The sequence below is a fragment of the Dermacentor variabilis genome, chromosome 10 (assembly GCF_050947875.1).
Source record: "Dermacentor variabilis isolate Ectoservices chromosome 10, ASM5094787v1, whole genome shotgun sequence".
Lineage (NCBI taxonomy): Eukaryota > Metazoa > Arthropoda > Arachnida > Ixodida > Ixodidae > Dermacentor > Dermacentor variabilis.
In genome coordinates this window covers 25,817,874-25,839,267 of record NC_134577.1, presented here as the reverse complement: position 1 = coordinate 25,839,267, position 21,394 = coordinate 25,817,874, and the positions used below count along the sequence as shown (strand labels likewise).

General features: G+C 47.9%; 1 protein-coding gene across 3 annotated transcripts in view; it reads right to left on the bottom strand.

The window, feature by feature from the left end:
- Window positions 1-21,394, bottom strand: part of LOC142560192 (uncharacterized) — a 174,794-nt gene that overhangs the window by 27,374 nt on the left and 126,026 nt on the right. For all 3 annotated transcript variants that reach the window (XM_075672105.1, XM_075672104.1, XM_075672103.1), the window contains exon 2: window positions 20,554-20,612. The gene's annotated coding sequence lies outside the window, so the exon portion shown is untranslated. The remainder of the gene's footprint in view (window positions 1-20,553; window positions 20,613-21,394) is intronic.

Here is a 21,394-nt window from a genome sequence, read left to right as displayed (position 1 = left end):
GGGTGCAACATTTTAACGAGACACACAGAAGAGAAACACACAGTCTCTTTCTTTCTTCCGTGTGTCTCGTCGAAATTTTGCGCAATCCAACCTCTAATATGCTATACCAACATGCCCAGTCTTCAGCCTTGGCGTCTTATTGGTTACACGATTCCTGCAGATGTTTGCCTTTTGGGTGATCTAATATTGTACACGCATCACGGGCGACATAATATCAGAAGTGTAATGTAAGAAAATCTAAGGATTATCTTTGATCCCATTAGTATATCTGGGCTGACAACACAAAGCCTACAAAGTATGTGCCTGTATGGGCTGTAGACATTCGATATACTAGATTCTTCGAACTGTACACACTAGAAAGTGCAAAGGCATTGCAGACCTTATAGATCACTGCACTAGAGAAACGCTTGCAGGCTATCTGGAATTTAAAAAGTTCTTCTGCAAGCGCTCAACCTTCCCGTTCTCTTGTTTCCTCGTCTCTATCAACTAATATATATATGTTTTTTTTTTATTATCCTTATGCAGAGAAATATAGAAAAAGCCCCAAACAGGCCGAACTGGGGTAGTGCAGAGTAGGGCATAACCCGGGGTCGACGCCTGGCCAACCGTCGGTTGCCGGCATTTAACAAAGTTATTCCTATCATATCCTATAGAAAAAAAAACTGTCAGTGCAAAAAAAAAATTCTATCTTGGTCTTTCGACAACTTCACAGCCTTTTAAGCGCTCCGGAACGGCGCGTGCACGCAGCATTCGCAGCGAAATCACATTGTACAAATGGTTTCCAGCAGAACGTGCTGACACGGACAGAAAAGGTCGACGACACACGCTGGACGGCGACCAACTCTTGCCGTCGATACTTTCTGTCCGTGTCAGCGCGTTCCGACGAAAACCCTTTGTGCTATGTGCTACCGAAGAGCTCAGGCAAACGCCATTCTGAAATCGTATATCGTTCCGCTGTCTCATAAGCAGAACAATATAATGACAGCACACAATATATTACCCATAACCTACACGTTGACAAATGTCGTCGCCAGGTTAATTTCCTCTCGTGTTCTTGCGGTTCACAAACTTCCTAACGGGCTCTGTTCAACATTTTAAAAGAGAATAGTCGACGAAAAGTGTGATATATCAAGCCATATTAGCTCGCTGGGTGCGCACACATCCAGGTACATCTGCAGACTTACTGTGAACTGTCTTAAACAACTTTCAAAGAGATCGCTCGGTAACGCGATTGGCCAGTAGATGACATTCCAGCACGCGAGCTACTAAGTTGCTGTCACAGCCCGCATACAGCGTACGGCTTTGGCAATGATAACATACAACGCGCCAGCTGACTGACAGGAGAGACGCAAGTGCTGGTTTGTTTCAACTTCTTAGGACCTTTCGGCAAGTTGTACAGGCGCGAATAAAGTGGTTTCCTTCTGGTTGAGCGACATTGTACTCCAGGGCACCATTAGAGAAGATTAGAGTGAATTATGAATTTATAATAAAACGATTAAATATTGACGTAAGTAAAAGCTTAAACAGAGCGAAAATTGTCAGACAGATAAAGACTTGAGCAAAACACCTCAAGGGCAACGTGCACCAAACCTGCAAGCTTGAAAACAAACGGGTATGGTACAGCAAAAACAAACAAATAAGTTAATAACCCACACAGACACAACTGTTATTATCGCAGTTCACCTCCTTCGAGCAACAACCATTGCAAAGCAATGTTTTTTTAAAATCTCGGCCGTGTCAATCAATTTCGCCTGAAGCGAAGAAAATTAGGTCCAATAGTGTTTGTCAAATGTTTTTCCTCACTTCTGCATAGCACGTGACGCAGCGCTACACCATCGTGACGTCACGTTCTGTACTTTAAAGCGAGACGAAAGAAAAAGAGAGGTTCAGCTGCATTAGTAAATTACCCTCCTACAATATCACGAAATTCACTCTTGCCGATTCCCATGCGCTTTGCTGCGTGCACACAAAGTGTTCCCTCTATCCCACTTTCCTCTTTCTGTTCCCCCTTTCCCTTCCCCCAGTGTAGGGTAGCAAACCGGACGCTCGTCTGGCTGACCTCCCTGCCTTTCCTTTCTTTACTATCACTCTCTCTGACTCTTGCCGTGAGAAAAAAGCACGGTGAGCCAGAAACGACGCAAAATTGCGATGGACAGACCGTGGCGCTGCTTTGCAATGTTCCCGCGCGATCTCGCTGTGACGTCATGGCTTTTTGGAAATGTCTGCTCGGGCTTTGTTAATTTCTTATCAGCAAAGATGGACTACATTGTATTCCAAAGGAGCCGCAAACTGAAATTACCAAGCTGCGGTCACGTTCACTGCGATACAACAGCCCGAACACGAAAGAATAACATGAACGCCGGATCGTCAAACAGACGTGCTTACGTTATAGCATTTCCGAGTGAAATTAAAGGGACTGACAACCAATTTTTATGTAACCAGTTGTTAAAATCTTTTTCAAGTACACCGGAAACGTTACCGTTCAAGGTGTCCAACCATACAGTGATAACACGGAAAACGCAGAGGAAACATATTTTTTATCAGAATTTTTTTCAATCTGCAGAGAGGATGCTGTCGTATACGCTGGAAGCATGCCGGAAACAGCGACATGTGAACGCGATAACGATTACACGCCAGCGTTGGTGGTAAGCGGGCCACATTACCCGACTAAGCTAATTCGGTGTTCTCCTTCAGCTCCTTCCTTTAATTGTATCTAAGCTTCCTGCAGACAATGCGGGGTAAATGTACAAGACTGCACATACACGTGTCGGTATAGCTCGGGGTCGAACTTGCACTTTTCGTGACGCTGCACCGATCTGAAACCGCGGCGAAGTGGCAAGCAGAGGCAAGCGGCATGCGCCTCGGCGTGGACCTCACGCCGTGGGCCACGCCTTTGCCACGAAACAAGGAAGGAGCCCCCGTCGTCACGGCGAGAAGGAGGGGGGAGCGAGAACACGAGAGAAACGCCGAGCATCAATGGACCGGTTTTCCTCTTGCCTCCCCTCATCAACGCACCTCACGACCGTGGGCCACGGCCACTGTGAACAGGCCATCGGGTACCGCGCCGAATCGCCGGGGGAGCGCAGCAAATATGGGGGGGGGGGAGGGGCGTTGCTGCAGAGAGCACCCTGCGGAGACTGCTGCTGCTGTCATGGCAGCAGCAGTCTCTGCTGCAGCATGGGGGTTTGCAGCAGAGAGCACTCTGCAGAGACTTCTGCTGCTGTCATGACAGCAGCCTGGGGGGTTGCAGCAGAGAGCACCCTGCGGAGACTGCTGCTGCTGTCATGGCAGCAGCAGTCTCTGCTGCAGCATGGGGGTTTGCAGCAGAGAGCACTCTGCAGAGACTGCTTCTGCTGTCATGACCGCAGCCTGGGGGGTTGCAGCAGAGAGCACCCTGCGGATGCTGCTGCTGCTGTCATGGCAGCAGCAGTCTCTGCTGCAGCATGGGGGTTTGCAGCAGAGAGCACTCTGCAGAGACTGCTTCTGCTGTCATGACCGCAGCCTGGGGGGTTGCAGCAGAGAGCACCCTGCGGATGCTGCTGCTACTGTCATGACCGCAGCCTGGGGGGTTGCAGCAGAGAGCACCCTGCGGATGCTGCTGCTGCTGTCATGGCAGCAGCAGTCTCTGCTGCAGCATGGGGGTTTGCAGCAGAGAGCACTCTGCAGAGACTGCTTCTGCTGTCATGACCGCAGCCTGGGGGGTTGCAGCAGAGAGCACCCTGCGGATGCTGCTGCTGCTGTCATGGCAGCAGCAGTCTCTGCTGCAGCATGGGGGTTTGCAGCAGAGAGCACTCTGCAGAGACTGCTTCTGCTGTCATGACCGCAGCCTGGGGGGTTGCAGCAGAGAGCACCCTGCGGATGCTGCTGCTGCTGTCATGGCAGCAGCAGTCTCTGCTGCAGCATGGGGGTTTGCAGCAGAGAGCACTCTGCAGAGACTGCTTCTGCTGTCATGACCGCAGCCTGGGGGGTTGCAGCAGAGAGCACCCTGCGGATGCTGCTGCTGCTGTCATGGCAGCAGCAGTCTCTGCTGCAGCATGGGGGTTTGCAGCAGAGAGCACTCTGCAGAGACTGCTTCTGCTGTCATGACCGCAGCCTGGGGGGTTGCAGCAGAGAGCACCCTGCGGATGCTGCTGCTGCTGTCATGGCAGCAGCAGTCTCTGCTGCAGCATGGGGGTTTGCAGCAGAGAGCACTCTGCAGAGACTGCTTCTGCTGTCATGACCGCAGCCTGGGGGGTTGCAGCAGAGAGCACCCTGCGGATGCTGCTGCTGCTGTCATGGGAGCAGCAGTCTCTGCTGCAGCATGGGGGTTTGCAGCAGAGAGCACTCTGCAGAGACTGCTTCTGCTGTCATGACCGCAGCCTGGGGGGTTGCAGCAGAGAGCACCCTGCGGATGCTGCTGCTGCTGTCATGGCAGCAGCTGTCTCTGCTGCAGCATGGGGGTTTGCAGCAGAGAGCACTCTGCAGAGACTGCTTCTGCTGTCATGACCGCAGCCTGGGGGGTTGCAGCAGAGAGCACCCTGCGGATGCTGCTGCTGCTGTCATGGCAGCAGCAGTCTCTGCTGCAGCATGGGGGTTTGCAGCAGAGAGCACTCTGCAGAGACTGCTTCTGCTGTCATGACCGCAGCCTGGGGGGTTGCAGCAGAGAGCACCCTGCGGATGCTGCTGCTGCTGTCATGGGAGCAGCAGTCTCTGCTGCAGCATGGGGGTTTGCAGCAGAGAGCACTCTGCAGAGACTGCTTCTGCTGTCATGACCGCAGCCTGGGGGGTTGCAGCAGAGAGCACCCTGCGGATGCTGCTGCTGCTGTCATGGCAGCAGCTGTCTCTGCTGCAGCATGGGGGTTTGCAGCAGAGAGCACTCTGCAGAGACTGCTTCTGCTGTCATGGCAGCAGCAGTCTCTGCTGCTGTCATGACAGCTGCATGGGGGTTTGCAGCAGAGAGTACTCTGCAGAGACTACTGCTGCTGCTGTCATGGCTGCCTCGTGAAGGGATGACCGTGTAACGTATCTAGTTTTTCTGCAAAAAAAAATCACTAGAGGGAAGTCTGGCGCTAGTGTCGCGAGCTGCAGGCATGGCGGGCGGTTCAACCAAGCATGGGAATTATGGGTGTTGTAGGCATAGGCTTTGTCTGAATTTTGTTCCTCTGGTTTCAAACAGCTTTGCCAATTCGCAAAGTGCTCGTTTTTAACAAACGACTGCATTATAAAAAAAAAAACAATTATTCGTTTACCCTCAAGCGTATAAAAGATAAGGCAAAAAGAAAACAAGAGACGAAAAAGAAAACAATTGCGCAGGAATCATGGACGATTTAAATCTGAGCGAATAGCGTGAGCGAACGAATGAACGAATAAAACGAGCGAAAGAGCGAACGAGAAAGAAAGGGAACGTTTTCCTTGCCGATTTCGACCACCGACCGACCGCCAACCATGAAAGCTAACGAAAGCCCCCCCCCCCCAAAAAAAAAAAAAAGAAAGGAAAGAATAAAGCTATGTAGAACGCCATTTACAACAAAGTGCTTGTGGCCTCCGAAATAATTCATTATACACGTCACTTAGTCACTTCGGTTACGCATCGCACACCTCAATAGAACCGGGACAGAACTATTCCTTCGTTACACAGGACCTTTCATTATATAAGCACTCGACTGTACCCGCTTTAAAAACGTGACGGCACAAACACAATAGTGCTTAAAACGATTAGCAGTATTTCGCACAGTCCCGCGATGGCTTGCGAAAACACTTACCAGCGCTTTGTAAACCAACTCAGGCTGTCACCAGGTGCGACCAGATACCAACTAACGCCGCTAGTGTGCGTCTTTATAACCTAAGTCTGCTAACAAGGCGACACGAACAATTCGCTTTGAATCAGGCACACGTGTAGTACGTTACTCGAGCGCTCGATGGCGCACCGCCCGCATTAAAAGGCACGGCCATTTTCGTCGGGTAAACGAGCACGTTCTCTTGTGACCGGACACGTGTTGACGACGCATCGATTTCCGGCGTTCGAAACAGATTTCCCGCCCACCAGCTGCCGGAGCAGAAACCGCACCGACAATCTCAAACGAGCAGCTAGCTGTTCGGCATACTTTCGCAGACACAGATCTTCACAGATATACACAGACATACGGCATACTTCACAGACGAATACAGAATCGACGAGCTCAAACCGTAAAATACGGCTTCCCGCCGTACCGCCATGGCCTGCACTCGAAGAAGAAGAAAAAGAAATGCATCCTTGCTTCATTTAACACTTCGAGCTCGCTACTGTCCTGTCAGGAACGGTATACGTCACGCTGATAGGCGCTTTGTTGCCGCTTGTGGCCCGATTGTTCCGGGAGCCCAACGTCAGTCAAAGGGTATGCACCAAACATAGATGACCAGTGAACACGATAAGCCCAAAAGGGTGTAAAAAAAAAAAGCTTTGACAGCGTATATATTAAGGCATATGCTACCTCGTTTTACAGCGGTGGCTACTAAGAATATTGAGAGTCCTCGCAGCCGCATATCGGCGTAGCTGTCGGCGTTGTCGCAGCGGCTCTATCGTAACTATCATTATCACGTTGCCACGCCTATAGTATAAATAAAAATAAAAGATGGAAGAAAAAGACGCCGTTTATCGGACAGATATAGAACCCGACACGTTCATCATCGCCAAAGTGCGAGCGTTGCGTCACGAGGGCGTTGCTTCGCCGAGCTCCAGGTCGCTCCGAGTGTCAGGAACTCCAGGAGCTCTAGGTTCTATCCCGGCTACACTTCGATGAGGCCGAAATGCGAAAACGCTCGTGTACTTAGATTCGTACGCAGATTTAAGTGCGCGGTGAACAATTCAAGGTGATCAAAATTATTCCGTAGCCATCCCCCCCCCCCCCCCGTGCGGAAGAAGAATACAAAAAGTCATAACGGTGCTTGCCATAATTCGTTCTTTCATCGTGTTACCTGTGCGGCAGTGGGCGCTTCGCTAGCCATGGTCGGCTACAAAGCATTCCTAGTGCAGCCCCTTTTTGCACTCTAACGCACCTTCCCACTAAAATGTAGTGAACGTAAGGTTTCCTATCCACGCTTCCGGGACGAACTCGAGGCGGGTTCGTCCCGGACATGGCGACATGCGACGTCTCGCCAAAAGAAGATATGTGCCTCATGGTGGCATCGGTTCCCCCGGAGAAGATCGCAGTGAAGGAGCCATCATTTCACGACAGCCATGTTAGGACCATTGCTGCCACCACCACTTTTTGCTTCTAAGCCTTCGGCGATAGCTTATATCCCCTCACCTCCCCCCCCCCCCCCCCATGCATGCCCTCGTTGCAATTTTTGATCAAATGTGATCGAGGAATGTCGGCTTCCTTGTTGGAGCGTCGTGAGAAGCGTTATGCGGAAGCAATAGGCTCGTGGGTTGAGATGCTTTGAGAATACAAAGACTACCGCGTTGTCAGTCGATCTGCATGCGCAGACCGCCCCGTCATACTTGTAGTGGAAAACTCCTCTTTCCGCTTTTCCAACGTCTTTCGAGCTCTTCACCGGACAACCACCGGCTCTCGTCTCTATAGTGCAGTCCCCGTCACTTGTAGTCCCTGGTCAACCAGGGAATCCAGAAAGGGAAACCAGCCAGGTCATCGAGCCTAGTGCGGGCACAGGTCTATACTACTTTTGCTACTGTAAAATACCGATGTTCCGCAAGAAAGGAACATTCGCATAAAATTGTAAAAGCTGAAAGTTAGAGTGTATTTAGCTTTCCTTTTTTTTCTATCGTGTAATCACCAACTATATGCCGATATTATAGTTTTTATATGTTCATTGCAACATTACATTTTCCCGCGATATAGCGCAACAAACGTGTGGCGGTGACGGAAACCGAAATATGCCTGCCTGCAAACATTTCGTCAAAGCTTTTAAATGGGGTTATAATAAAAATTAGGGTTGCTATGTTTTGCACAAGCGTCAGTGACTATGCGAAAACAAAGATGTAAAAAAGAAAGAACGCGGTATATCGGGAAAGGAAACAAAAAAAAACACGCTTCGTGCGTTCCGATTTTGCTGCATCGGCAAGTATAACGCTAAGGTTGCCGAGAACATTTTTCCCAGTGGTCATTATACCAGGAGGCCGGAAGAGTTCGCCTTCTATACTCCAGCCAGCATCTACGTGACGTCACACCACGCTCCTCGTCTGAATGCTGTCGTCGCCGCTGCCTACGCCACCGAAATAAAAAAAAACAAAAAAGAACTAAAGGTGACGGAAAGAAGAATGAGAAGACTCGGGGGGCCTGCCCCGCGCAGGAAGTTTCGAAAACCCGGACGTAACGGGACCGGCCAGCGCAGACGAACTCGGCCGCGCCGTCGGTCACGTCCCAGACGAAACCGTCCCGTCCGGCCCTTTTGTGTCGACGTCCATCTCGGCGCGCGCGCAAAAGCCACAGACGGCGACCTTGTCGTCGCCGCCGACGCTTCCAGGACGCGGCCGCTCGCTGATCGAGAAAACGTGAGACTCGCCAGGAGCGCAGCACCCAGCGCTAGCCGGTCGGCGACTGACGGCGTCCCTCTCGGATGAGTCTCGTAACCTCTCGCGCGCGGTTAGTGCCGAGCTCAGCCACAGAGCCGCGCCAGCGAAACGCGGAAGAATAAGCAATAATTTTTGAAGGAAGATGTTCGTCGGCGGCGTTGCTTAGTGAACTCTGGGTTCTATAAAAGAGAGCGATTCCCATCCTGCGCCGCGAGCGGGATTGTGGTGCGCCACCACGCATGTGTATACGATCGACATGGGATGGCGTGCGGCACTTCTTATAACGGTCGCCGGTCGTTCGTTCTTCCGGCGTTGTAGACGAAAGCAAGGAACGGTAGAATCGAGAAAGACGATGCGAAGCTGCTGTGAACGTCATGTTTACGATTATTCTTTTTTCCTCAGCATCGTTTCCTTCAATACCCCAGCTCTCAAACCACAAGACGGCGATTTTCTAAGGAAATGTCTATACTTGTAGCATCGTTTCTCTTTCATACGTCTTCTTTCTTTTCTCGCTTCAATGCTGTACGAAAGGTCGTCTCTATTCGCTTATAGACATCGGCGGTGTGCACGTAGTGATCGGATCATTGTACACGTCAATAAAACGCGAGGTCAGAAAAAAAAACAAGGAGTGCATACGGTGCGCACCCTGTATTTCTTCAATCGCTTCGAACCTGCAACGTTAAACGATGAACAGCACAAAATAGTGATGCTTTGGGTACTACTGTTTGTGCTCTGTCGTGGACCCCTCAAGCGTACATTCAAACCACGATTGAAATTAAGGTTGAAGACAGACCCTGGTATACTCACTAACGGGCCTTGGCTCAAAGCTCTTCCACGGCCTTTTCCTTAACTCCAAGGCCACGATGATGATGATGACGATGATGATGATGTGAGGACATCCTTTGAAACGGCGCGGTAGCACATGACGCCAAGCTTGGTCTTTAAAGCTTTCTGGTGTGCTGTTTAAACCTTTCAAGAGGCCGACCACCCATTTGTAAGGGCCCAGTTAATTACAACGCAACGCAAAGCTCACCCTCGGTGGCGTTTAAATCTGCAGCGGTTACTCCCAAAAGCGCGTGGATATTTATTTAGTAAGCAGAATTTTTCGATCTGAGCTGCCTCTAAACAAGTAAGAGTCCCTCTGAGAAGTTAGAGCTATGTCGATAGCCCGCCTCGCAAATTGTGAAAGCCGCCCATCGCTCTGCTTTCACAGGAGTGAGTGTAACTGTGTATAACCACCTTAATTTTGACCTTGTCAACCAATTTTGACAATAACGAGCTGGTGCAATAAGTTCGCGTTGTTGTAAAGACATTTCTTATATTTGTTCCGCGTTTTCCCCCAAGTACACTCATACGTCATGACTGGCTGGCCCCCGTCGTCGCTGTTCTGTCGATAGACGAGCCAAGCTAACTCATCCAAAATGAAAGCGAAAGCAGCGCCACTTTTCTGCTCACTACAAGCGAAGGCTTATCTACACATTGCAAGTCAGGAAAAACTTAAAATAATAAAAAGTATACTGCATTTCAATACTAACGAAAAGACTAGGAACCGCGTACGCTAGTAAAATGCCACGTGGTGGACCTCTTGTCCAGCTTCATGTTTGTGCCGCGGTTCAAATTTCCGGAGTGCCCCCCTACGGCGTGCCTCACAATCAGATCGTGGTTTTGGCACGTAAAATCCCATAATTTAATCTTTAACATCTGCATCTACAGGGTGCTTCAGCGAACATTTTCAAAAAATCTTTAGAAGTTGCCCGTGGCAAATATCACAATTATAGTTCATGAGCTGGTCTACTCGAAGAAGCGAACAATACTTGCAAAAAAGATGAGATGCAAAGTCGACTAATTCATAAAAAAATACACTAGTTAAGTTTTTTTAATGATGACATTATGGCACATATTGCAATTTACAAATTCTAGCCGTGGAGTTCGCAAGGCGGATACACTTGGAACGAATTTTCGAGATGACACCAGTTTCGAGGTATAAATTCCCGAACTTTGCGGAGAAATGCATTGGCGTTCCAGTTACTTGTGTGCGTCAGTGCATGAAACGACGTTTTGTTAACAAATTAACTGGAACGCCAATGCATGTCTCCGCAAAGTTCGGGAATTCATATCGCGAAACTGGTGTCATCCTGAAAATTCGTTCCAAGTGGATCCGCCTTGTGAACTCCACGGCTAGAATTTGTAAATTGTTATATGGGCCATAATATCATTAGTTAAAAAACTTGAATAGCGTTTTTTTTTTATTAATTAGTCTACTTTGCATCTGAATTTTTTTGCAACTATTTTCCGCCTCTTCGAGTAGAACAACTCATGAACTAGAATTGTGATATCTGCCACAGGCAACTTCTAAAGATTTCTTGAAAGTGTTCGCTGAAACACCCTGTATACCATGGACAGCTAGTTACCTATACGCGTAAATGGTCCGGTCACATGAACCTCTTCCTTTCCTTTTTCTTCGGCCACTGTTCTAAACGTCCCTTGCTGCCCTCGACTGCTGACATCTTAATGCTGCCGTACGTCCGCTCTGGATCGCAGTGGACTTCTTGTAGGGGTCTCGCCGAGCGGGTGAACGCCTTCGCATTCTGTTAGGATGTGCCGAGTTGTCTCCCGATTTTCGCTGCAGGAGACATCGTCCTGTTGCGGACATTTGCTACGGTATGTTTTCTTTGTCTCTAGGCAACCAACGCAGGCTTCAAATAGCAAGGCACTGCCTTTTCTGTTATCGCACAGCTAGGTCCTCCTTTGTGATTTCTTTTCTTGTCACACTTGCAAATATCCACGGCCTTCCGAGGCGCTTGCTTCACTGTTCTACACTGCGCTTCACTCGTTCCGAGTAAGGAGCCTAAATGTACGCTTCCATTTAGGCTCCTCCCTAAAATGCAATCTTGCACATGGCTCCCTAAGAGGAAGCCACATGCTGCTTAGGGAGCCTTAGGGAGGAAATAAGGCTCCCTTAAGGAGCCACATTTCTGTGTATGGCTCTCTAATAGGGAACCATATACAGAAACTCTAATTCTGAATGAATCACAGCGCAAGCCCCCGACTTTAGAAGACACTGCGCTTCAATAACGCTCTTCGGGGATTCCCTAGGACGACTGCTGGTGCTTAAGAAACACACCTTCATAGTTCATTGCGTCAGAGTTGGCGATGAGTGTGCCAGGCTATAATACTGTTTTCGTCCAAGAACCGTGGGCGCGTGTCGAGAAAATGTTGTCACATTTTTTTTATTTATTCTTTTTTTTTTCGAGGAGTGGCGCTACTTAGCAAGCCCGCTGTACAAGCTATACATACGTCGGGGACAAAGTGGTTTACTTTTGCACTAGGATTTAGCCGTTTTTCACGTGCAATGAAAAACTTTGTGACCGCAAGCGATATGCAAGTTCAGTTGAAGTACCGAGGTTTAATATCATACCGCGCTTGTCTTACTGATTAGGTTAAATTGGCTCTAGACGAAGTGTAATGCCGCATTTGATCGTGTCCACCGCAACGCAGAAATATAGCGTGCAAGGACTCCTTTCATTTATGCGGAAAACATGCTGTGTGTTAGTGTGTATATAGTTGCTATTATTTTGTCGTTCTTGTGGTATTGCGTCACTGTCGGAACTTGCCAAGCTCGCGTTTCGCCGTTGGTACAACAAACACAATCTTCTTCTTTTTTCTCTCTCTCTCTCTCTAAACGAGGTATTTCGAGTTCGCCTCAAACCCTAGCCGGAGACATGTCCCTGCGTAAACCAAACAATAAATCACGAATAAGAACTGTACATACGATGTCGACTCAAGGGTATCTCGAAAGCCCGCCGACTTCTTAATGGAATAGCGCTTGATATTCAACGACACTCTTAATCCCTCGTACTCGGTTGCGCCATTCTTGGACCATTGGGTATACGTGTGCCACTGCGTACCTGCTCATTCCAAGTCAATCCCGCAAGTAAGGGTATGCGCAACTGCGACGCATGGGGTATAATATGCCGAGATGTAGTTATGTACGTGTCGTACTTCTTCTGCCTGGCGTACATCAATCCGCACCATCCTTCGTCACTCGACAAATCATGCCACATCTCTTTCGCCCTCGTGACTACTATCGCAGCCGCATGCGACGCCTCACACTGCACCTTTGCCCGATTCGGTGTTCGCATTTCGGCACACCTTGACGGCGCTGGTGTGCCTAAACAGACTGCCGACTTGCCAAGCACTTGTTCGGTGACATATGCAGCTACCCAGTTTTAAGTTGGATTTTGATCTTTACTTTTTGTTACTCTACCCCGTACTGCAGGCCTAAGCAGAAGGGGAAAGTACAAGTGTAAAAACACAATAGAGAAGGCTGCAACGCTAGTAAAACATTGCAAGAACTTTTTTTTTTCAATTTTTCATCATCGTCATCAGCAAGTCTTACGGTGTCGAGTGTTCTATAATGCGTGGGGGTGATACTAACTATATCGTATAATATGCGGCCTAATTATACCGCATAACTATACCGCTTAGCTATACCGCTTAGCTATACCGCTTAAATAAACGGTTTCAGCGGCATTACTTGTTCGACCACTGCTGCCCCTTGTAGCGCTTGTAGTAGTTTCGAACGAATGCTGGCCACAATAACGGTACGTGGAGTCCACGTATTCTGCTCACACGGAGGATGGTTCCTGCAATTGTTCGACGACACCAACCCCGAGGCAGTAGAGACAGGCACACTTTTAGTACTTTCGCAGACCTGGAGGCCACGATTCCACTTTTCCAATCACATTTAAATGCGATTAAACCATTTAAACAACAATAACAATGCATATCTCCAACACCACGGACGCTGGTTGTCGCGTGTTGGTCCTCGATACGCACGATAATGTCAACCGCGCGACTGTCTCCGCTGTTCCAAGAAACGAGCCAACGAAGCGGTCATTTCGGGCGAGTGACTCCACTGTTATGCAAGTTAACCTCCTCAACACACGAGTGACAGGTCTAAGCCATCGCTTTTCATGTGTATTTCTCACGGGCCAAGAGTCTTGCTCCAGTTGCTTCAACAACCCGTAAACCTTTAAAAATCCTTCCCGTTTACCGTCGCTTATGCACAACGCTTTTTCAACATTCGTTGCATTTCAAAAAAAAAAAAAAGAAAAAAGACGACGTTGACGTTTGCTGCGCATAAAACGTTTTATTTGCATCTCGACCGGCCCACCAGGCCCACGTTCGCGCGTCATATGCTCCCTACATCTCTTTGTTCCAGCGCAAACTATACGCCGGCTCGCCTCGGTGAACCGCAGTGAAAAAAAAAAAAAAAAAGAATCCCGACTCGAGTGAGCGGCCCAGAACTGTCACGGAGGAGCCATTCAGGTTCGGTCGTGTGGCGTCCGCTCCTCCCAGCCAAGGTTTCTGCACCGTTCTCTTGCTTTTTTTTTCTTTTTTGCTTTTCGACTCGTATATAGCGAGCAACGTTCGCTCGCTCACTTATTCCAGTTTCTTTTCGAGCAATGCTGCGCAACAAGCGAAAAACTATATGCGCGAAATGCACGAGCGAGGAGGTTCGCGAGGGAAAAAGAAAAATGGTCGGCGAAAGAAGCGCTCCGTGCGATGTGTGCCATGCGAGTGTGTGTGTGTGTTCGAACTCGAGAGATGCCGCAGAAATAATAATAACAATGATCGGCTGGGGTGGCGAAACTTCATCGATTATTGCACGGAGCCGCGGGAGTCACGACTTGGGGGCCCGAGAGCGATAGCGGAAGCCGCTAGTCGAGGAGAGACGGCGCGGAGCCGTGAGGGGTGAACGGAACGAAGGTCCACTGCCAACTGTAAAAGGCGGGGAAAAAAAAAAATCGACCTCATCACATTAACTATTAATAAATTTATAACTGGAGCAGGAACACAGTTCCGGGGTGCACCCCAGCCAGTAAGGCAGTAAGCTTACGAAGCGAATCGGTTAGGTTATATTACTTATTAATAAATTTATTATTGGAGCAGGAACACAGTTCCGGGGTGCACCCCAGCCAGTAAGGTAGTAAGCTTGTGAAGTGAATAGGCTAGGTTATGTTAGGTTCGGAGCTAGTGTTTGCACTGAAAAAAAAAGAATATGTGAAAGCATCCTGTATATTGCGTTCGGACAGCTTCAGGGCCGGGCAACCAGGTTCGGGAGGAAAGTGGGTGGATGTATTCAAAGAACTGTTATCGCGCTTAATAAGCAACCTTAAAGTGAAAGAGTGTTTTCGTTGTGCAGAATTTACTAAAGGCTTGACACGTTGAATGTTTTTCAGTCACTTAGCGACTACGGGGATTGCTCTATCGATTGCTGTAATATTTTGCAACGGCGCAGCTGTTATAAAACTAGCGATGGTATCCCAGTTCCAGCGATAAAACTACCTCCAGGGATCAAATGTACGATGGATCCAAACAACTTGCCCGCGTCGCTATCGTGAATACCATGTAGTGTAAGCAGGTTACTACCATGGCCTATAAGGTAAGTCACTACTGGTGCCTACTAAACCTATGTAGGTTACTATATCCGTAGGTTACTCCCTATGTAGGTTACTATATCTATGCTGCCATGGCCGACTACCGAGATCATATCCGAGGTAGTAGGCTACCAGTGCCCACAACGCAGGTTATAACGAACATTGCAATTAGTGCTTGTGACTATGTTGCTGCGGACCTACCGTGGTCTACTATGTGCGTTATGCTGCTACGGAATCGAGGCAGGATAGCCATATTCAAGAGGGTGTGTAGGGGTGCGCAAAAAGCATACTTAATAAGACTTCATTAGCCTTCATTAGTGGCGCTAAATATACGCAAAAACTAAGCACAAAGGTTACTTTGACGGTCACTACCATGCCCTACTGTGTAGGTTACGTTAGGGCAACTTTCAAGCCAGATAAGTCGGCTGAAAAATCAGGGTGAAGGTGTGCAGTGAGACACTATCGCATTTAGACGTAAGATCGCAAAATAGACAGTGCAAATTAAATCTAATGTTGTCTAAAGTAAACGAACACTCGCAATATTAAAAAGAAAATTAACGCCGTTTGGCAATGTTACCGGGCAAAGTTCCCACGCAAGGTTGCTTTAGCCCTGCACCCACGTTTCGTTCTCTTCCGCCATCACCCATCTCGAGACATTACACTCAATTTCATTTCTGTACCTTACAGTCACGTAGACACTACGTAACAAAAGTATACACAAACGGATTGTTTTGGCCAATATACTGAAGAAAGCGAGAGTAACAACAACAACAGAAGGAATGTCGAGATTTGGCGAAGAACAAACGCGGACCCCGACGAAAGTGTTCCGAGTGCTTTCGGGAGGGCAGGTCACTGGACCGAAGTTAACGCGCCGTTTCGAAGCTGTACGATGTCTCTTTCTACCGCAAACACGCAAACACACACAGATCTGGAGATGGCAAAGAAGCCTTGCTCCTCGTAGATTGTTACCGCAGCTTATCAGAGCTGGAGTGGCTCGCGATTCATCCCTATAGGCCAACAAAATCAGACCGAAAAGAAGCAGTAATCTCACAGAATCCTGCACACTTGCCGCACACACCCAAAGACGAAGAAAGAAAAAAAGAAAGAAAGAAAGAAAGAAAAAGAGAACGCTGTGCAGACGCGCACGCCTCACTGCGCCCCTAAGGCGTAGCCCGTCGATTCCGATAACGCAGGGTTCGAGCCCGCTCAGCCATGACTGCATCGCCGCGCGCAAGTCGTCCGAGGAGAAGCTCGGAGCGCGCGGGAAAAAAAAAAAAAAAGGGAAATGGCGCATGCCGAACGAACCGCGGAGAACGACAGACCACCCAGGCGACGAGGAGAAGCACGCGTAAGCGCCGATGTCGCTATATATATATTGATGGTTACCTTTAATGGTTACGAACCAACCAGTCGGTCCACGGCACGAAGAACTAGATAATTCACTCTCTCTCTCTTTTTTTTTTTTTTTTCTAAACGTGTAACCCGGAGCAGACACTATTTGTGGTACACGTGGACAATTTGTGTAGCGAGAAGCTGCTTCCACGGAAACGGCAGATAGGGAAAAGTAGCGCACTGTATCAAGACGAAGGTGACTCTTTCAGTTACATTGCTGGTACCGATTTTGTCACTTTCAGAAATATGTATGGGAACAAATTTGCTCGAAACATAACCGCCTGACCTGGGCGGCCACAAGGGTGGCACATCATGAGCGCAGCCGCGGCCTTGTGCTTTTTCGCGGACCGAACCGATTTTTCGTAAAGCTTGACAAGGCATTCGTAAAATGTAGCACGCGCCCAAATTCGTCCACTTGACGAAAAAATTCGGAAGAGCTGGCAGGTATGTGGTGCTAGGCGTCACATGGGCCACGCGACCCCCATTCCGCGTAAGATATAGCAGACGTGCTGAGGTTATGTCGGCCCGAAAGCCAATCAGGCGTCTCCTCTAATAGTCGGAGACGCTGTATAATCTGAAATATACTGGAGCAAGTCCGCAGTCACTTCCTGCCAGCCTTGCGATGGTCCTGTGAAACATCTCAACATGTTTGTTATAATAACAGTGTTCTACTGTTCCAGAAAATTCAACCGTCCTCAACATTTTCCAAGTATACACTGTCTCCTCATGTAGATGCACTGCTTGCGACGCGGAGATACCAACGCAGTGTGTTAGGCGGTCACGTGACTGGCTTCTCCAACTTGCAAATACCTATGGATCAATGCCAGTTCTCCGTAGACCGTTCACAGTCGAACTAGTCGCTCCCGCAGATGTCGTCCTTCTTCACAACCGCATCTTTCTCGAGTAGGAGGTAAAGAGGGACGTACACGCATTTATTTGCCCCCAAATGCAGATGTTAACGTTACCGGCGGGAGCAATAGGCTACTACAAAGCATTTAAGATGCTGCACGACGATTACTACCCCCATTTTAGCAAAAATAAAAAAAAAGAAATAACTGGAGGCAATGTAGGTCTGAACACCACACACGGTATGTGCTACATTTTCAATGTACGACCATGTAGTAAACGCACATTACGAGCAATTTGGCCATTACGTACACCGCGCACACAGGGGGGGTAGAGAAAACATGCATCATGCATCGCGAACGGACTACAACGTAAGTAATTCCCCACGCAGGCCATTTGACAATGCATGTCCGACAAACAAGGACAGAATGGGGACACATCCGGAATACAAAGGCAGAGACGACGGGCACGCAGCGACAGCCTTGTTTACTTTGAAGAGACGAAACAAATCGTGCGCGGATCTCGGGAACAATTGCGTCGTGACGCGTAACCGTACGCAATGTGTAAGTCTACAAGGGTTCATCCGCGAGGAACTCGACAAAAAATAAACAAACAACAGGGAAAGCAAATCGCCCGACGCAGTGTGTTTCACACGAACTAAACGATTCGGCGCGTCCCTTGTCTAAACGCCAAGGATCCAGGCCTCATTCGAGTGCGCTTAAACGCGGAAGCGAGAAGTATACCCGCGCAGTTGAATCGGACGGCCATGTTTGTAACCGCAGCTTTTTGTTCTCTTGCTTGTTTGTTTGTTTACTGTGGCAGTTAATGGATGAAAAAGAAAGGTATTTGTGTCAGAGAACGTAAGCAGGACTCGTTGCAATGAAAAACGCCTCGAAGTAGAAAAAAATAATAATAAAGAAAAGGAAACGAAGAAGCAGAGAAAACGAAACGACCGCAACAAACATTCCTCAAAACTATTCACCATTTAGGGTGTAATTACGTCGCAAGAAATACTCATCATGAATTTTTCGGTTCCCTTTTCTTTTGTGTAAATTTATTTGGATATTCCTGCCTTCCCGGTACTTGTGCGTCAGGAACGCTGCAGTACGCCGTCACGCATTCCAGAGTGTGCACTCATTAAAATATATCCATATATATATACACGCCTTTTAAGGGCGTACCTTTTGTCAAAACAATAATATTCGTCTATGTTGCTCGCAGTTCCACTTCTAACGCTGCGAGCGTGCTTTTTTCTCCTCAGAAATCTTACGGGACGCTGAGACACGCACTTAGGAGTGTGCACTCTTTAAGAAATACTCCTCTTAAGGCGTAATTTCATCAAAACAGTAATATTGATCAATCTTGTTGGTGGCTCATCTCTTTAGTGCTGTGCGCACGGCATTTTCTTGTCGGCAATGCAAACGGTAGGTTGCGGCACTCGTATAAGGGTGCATGTACACTCATTAAAATAAGTACACCTTTTAGGGCATACTTTGTCAATACAAAGAACGATCATCATCAATCTTGTGTGCGTGTGTTTCCTTGATACCGGCAATCCAATTTCTACACGCGCACGTGACTGGTTTTACCGGTGTGATCACCTGAAACCACGTCATCAGTCAAAACTTGTCTTCACATTGTGCATACCTATCGAAAATACATTGCCGAAAAAAAATACTGTCGAAAATAATAAAAAATACCACTGCGACAGAAAAAAAAAAAGAAGCACTTGACAATGACTGAAAGCTCGCGTTTTCACGACGACTCGAAATTGGTGCGCGTCTTCAGCAAGCTATAAAACTGGTTTACATACAGGGCACACCTGCGTAACCAGGCAAATGCACGGTATACCTGTTTTCGCACGGGAGCCAGTCTGATGAAAGTGTGCATTGCGGATAGAAAAAAAGAAAGAAAGAAAGAAAGAAAGAAAGAAAGAAACAAAGAAAGAAACAAAGAAAGAAAAGGAAAACACAGTGCAGACGTGCACGCCTCACTACCCCCGAAGGCGTAGCTTCGTGCGAAGAAGCGTTTTAGCGCGAAGGGGCATCAGGAGAAAAAAAAATTAAAAATACCGCGCATCAGCGTCATCACTCGAAGTCCCTGTGCGATCTCCAGACGTCTCTGGCAATTAGCCGACTGGTTTTTACACGACGCCGCGCTACTGAGAACACCGGCAGTGAGAACTTGTCAGAGCGCTGTTGGGTCGAACCCGATTACAACGAACAGACTCGTTCGCATGGGCTAAAAACCGTTCGATATATCGGAGAATTCGATATACTCAAACTCGCCCATAATAGACTCGAACGAACTTTTTGTGATGCGTTCTTTATGTACGAGTTTGTTATTCTAGAGAAGAAAAGAGGCAAGGATGAAATCAATAAAAAGAAAAAAGAACTACCCGTATAGCAGCCAGCAAGTTTCATCATCAGCCAGCCGTTCATCGGCGTCGCCAAGAATGGCGACTCGATAGGATCTCGCTTCGACATGCTTCAGATAGGCTTTTGGAATATGCGTCCGCGAATTCTCGTAAACATGCTTGAAAAGGCAAAAAGAAAAAAAGCCCATTCCGCAAGCGGCACGCACAGCCAGCCGACGCCCTGACTTCGGTATATTCGTTTTCTGTTCATTGTCAGTGAGGTATATTATATCAGTATAAGCCAGTAAGTTTCACGTGTTCGATATAGAGAATAGTTCGCTTTATCCGGCTTCAACTGCAGTCCCGTATTAAAAGCACCGGTCAAAAAGCAAAACGGACACCGGGATATCGCTACCAGTAGTACTATACCCTATGGAAACACCAGACTATGCCGGTAACCGCGTGAAAGTACACGATCACTACCCTAATATATTCCTCTAACGTTATCTAATTTTACCAATGCAGCCATGTCGTGGTTAACATTATTATTATTTTTTTTTTTTGCAGAGTAGTGCCTGGACGCTCGCAGACCGCTTAATGCAGGTGTATACCTTTCTTCGTCTTCACCTGCTTATATTGTGCGTGTGTGTCTACTAAAATGTACACGGAACTATGTTCCTGTATGCTGAACCTGGTTCTTTCTAGTATTCTTTTAATGTGTGCCATTTAATGTGTGTCAGATATCTTTTGTGGGCCCGAATTTTCTGCAAGCTGTAATGCTCGCAGCTTTTCGTCCGAGGCACTTTCCCCTTGATGCAGGACGAATAAAACATTGAGAATTGCATTTTAAAGAAAGAGAAAGAAAGACAGATATAGGGCAGACGCGACGTAAGAGTAAGTGCAAGTATGTTGTTATCTAGCACCAGACATGACTGTCATTCGCGGGCAGATAATGACTCTGAGCCGACATGACTCTGATACATGACATGACAATGACTCTGAGTCGGGGACCGACAAGGGCTCACCTGTTTTAAATAGCGCGAACCGCTGCTCCGATCAGTGCATCACTCCTTTCCGCTTCATCCTAAGAGAAACGATAAAAAGGAACAAGGAAAATGTTAAAAAAACGGTCACTGCTTTCCGAAGTGAGGTGGCGCCCCCTATGAAAGAGCGAAATCGAGCCACCACAATCACTTCACAGTGTCTGTGTAACTTAAGCAAACAAACAAACAAATACAGAAACGAAGAGAAACAAGAAAGGTAACACATGCGTGTGCGTGTACGTAGAAAAACAAGCAAAGCTATAGCTGAGGGCCACTTATATCTTGTCGTCAGATCACCGAATCTAGGCAACTGCAATGAACTCGCCGGAAAGCTTGGTGCGCTGAGCTACCAAGATGTTAATTTCGTGCTACGATTTATGCACTCTATGAATTTGCTGTTATGCTTTTAAATGCAATGAAGGTCGAAACAACGTGTTCCGAAAAGCCACTAGAATTCACTCGTTCCCTCGAAATGCAAGAAATTGCATTAAATTGAGTCGGTTGCCCAATGAGAACGTTTCTGCGTTTGACATTTCTTTGAATAAAGAAATCGTATTTGCCACCACCTAATCTCCTCTTTCTAAACAGCAGATTCATATCTTTCCTAGACCGATGAGCAGACCAAGACTTTATGGCTGACAGAAGCGAAGAATCTTACGAAAGGGTATCGCCGCTACGCATCAGTAGAAATGCTCTTGAGCGAGGACTCCGGGAATAACGACGAAGTACCTACCATTTATTCACTGCTATCTATAGAAGGACCCACTTGATCGAAGCATCTCTCGCTGTGGTCTTCGAACCCGCCTACTTAATGGCGCAACCC